The sequence below is a fragment of the Podarcis filfolensis genome (genome assembly GCF_964270895.1).
Source record: "Podarcis filfolensis genome assembly, chromosome: 7".
NCBI lineage: Eukaryota > Metazoa > Chordata > Lepidosauria > Squamata > Lacertidae > Podarcis > Podarcis filfolensis.
In genome coordinates, this window is record NC_139603.1 from 23,144,068 (window position 1) to 23,146,557 (window position 2,490).

Consider the following 2,490-nt stretch of genomic DNA (forward strand, 5'->3'; position numbering starts at 1 on the left):
CTAACCAATCATATAAGCGTTGGTAGACGAACGTTCTAATGGCTAGTAAGCGCATGCACTTTCAACTGTCAACTGTCAACAGTCAGTTCATGTGGGGGCTTTTATTTAGTAGTCCTGTGTGTTTGGGTTTTGTTTTCCTATGAGTGAGCCATTGTCACTGACAATGTTGAATAAATGTAGTTGAGGAACTTACACTGCCTTGGGCTTCTGACTTTTCTGAACATTTAACAGAGGGTATATAGTTAAGGCCTTACTTGGGTGGTTTTGAAAGGAGATTGATACAAATCCTGTCGGGATCTCCACTCGGCCAAGCTAATAAAGCTCATTTTCCTCCAGATGTTAGTCACCCTCCCGACGAATAATTAATGACCTGAGCCTCTGATAAGGCTCCAAGGTACGTTCCCCCATTCAGCAGAGTTTCCAGCAGCATGTGGAAGGATGAGATAGTATGAGCTACATGGCTAAAGAGTTTTATTATCTTCTACGCAGACAGCAAAGAAAAATACATCCTCTGTATGAAAGCAGAGAGCAACTCCACAACAAAGGAAACAAAGGAACAGGAAACCAGTAATGTCACATCCGTCTCTTGTCTTCCGTGAGACTTCCAACAGTATGGAATGTGTCTGGAATGTAAACAGAGTCCTGTGACTCTAAGCAGATGCTCAGTGGCAAACAGAAACTAACAAATCCATGGCTTTCAGTGTCTACTGGTCCTGATGGGCTACGTATTACCTTTAGGCACCTCAGAAGCACCAGGCATTGTTCCCCTCATGAGTGAGAAAGGACTATGGCCTCATATCTTGCTTACGGGCTTCTCCTAGCCATCTGGTTGGCCACTTTGGGAACAGAGCGCTGGAAAGAGTTGGGCCTCTGATATGTTCCCAGCGGGAAAAAGGAACCTGTCATCAATGCAGCAGAACAGAACACCTGCTCAACTTCCGATGAGTGGAGGTTAAATTTTGCTCAGTTCCAAGCAGAAAACAGGCACACATAGTCAATAGCCTGTAAAACGCCAGCTTCTTCCTCAAAGGGGAAGGGAGAAAGAAGCACTTTTGAAGCTGTATGTTCAGCACATCCCAAAGGTTCGACAGGTGAGTGAGGGCTAAAGTCTGTTAGGTTTGGTTGTTCTCAGTTCCCAGTAAGAAACAGATGTGTGCAGGGAAAGAAAATATGTGAAATGCAGGCTTCTTTGTCCCCACTCCTGGGGGAGAGGAGATGAAAGTGTGTTGCAGGTTGTATGTTCAGTGCTTCCCAAAGCGCAGAGTATAGGACTAGCAACACTCCTCATGCTGCTAGGGACGATGGACCTGTCAATCATGTGATGGCCATTGGGGGTCCCACCCACCTGTCACATTTGGCCTGCAAGGTCAATCCTGATAAGGATCTGGCTTATGGAACCAAGAAGGTACCCCACCTCTGATTCAAATTCAGATCAATGAGCTGTTACTTGGTTAAGAATACCTTCTTGGCTCACACTTTGCCTCAAGGTAACAGGAGATTCTATGGAAACAGTTAGACACAGCAGGATACAGCAATGTTATATGAATTCAGTGATGTCGCTTGTGGAATTTATGGGGAGAGTTCATGGCGTGATTAGTTCTACTTACCAAATGTCACACAGAATGTGGCAATTAGAACTGATCTCTTCAGGAACTCAGAACTTGGTGTAGTTTCAGTTAGTTCATTTCTCCACCATTTTTTAAAGCTCATACTGTACTAGACAAGTATCTATGAAGAATATGTTTATTGAAACAGCTCCAACATATAGCTAAGTCAACATGCTCTCAAAATTATAGGAGGCCACCATATTGGGCCCTTCAGAAATTATACCTGGTCCTTAACTAACAGTGATGTTTATATACATATATGCATAATGGGAACACTAGTCTCCTGAATCCATCCTCAAAACCAGTCCAATAGATTTCTTATTAAAACATATAGAAAGAGTTGCTGCTCAGAGGTCATGAAGTAATATATCTGTTTCCCTTGGTGTGCCAGTGAGACTGAGATGAGTAATTTTCCCTCACAGAAAGCTGCATGAAAGTGTCTGAAGACTGCAAAATAACCTACCAACCATTATTTGGCAATCAAACAGAATGGAAATACAATCTGCAGTCACGGCAAGCAGCCTAGCTATTTGAGGTCTCTCCTTCACTTTTATTCACTATATTTTGCAACTAATAAACATGTCACTCAAGGCATCACATTGCTGTGGCTTTTCAGGGGACTATGGAAATGTTGAACTTCAAACAAGCATTCTTTGGTGGTGGAAGAGGAGTCAAGACATATCCTCTTTTGGAATCAGCCAGGTCTAAAACGTGAGGGTCCAAATATAGGCATGATTTCTTCTTGAAAACATGCAATATATATGCACTGAAGGAGACATCTATAATATTTTCATCTTCAGTCTTGTGACTTACTTACCACTAAGCAAGATGTGAGTTTGCTGCCTTGCCTCCTTTGCTTGAATGGTTTTCTCTGCACAAAGCC

General features: G+C 42.8%; 1 long non-coding RNA gene across 1 annotated transcript; it reads left to right on the forward strand.

Annotated features, from left to right (window-relative positions):
• Positions 1 to 748: 748 nt before the first annotated feature.
• Positions 749 to 2,201, forward strand: LOC310767255. Its single transcript, XR_014550803.1, has 2 exons — positions 749 to 1,091; positions 2,030 to 2,201. It is a non-coding gene; the product is annotated as an uncharacterized lncRNA (long non-coding RNA).
• Positions 2,202 to 2,490: the final 289 nt, after the last annotated feature.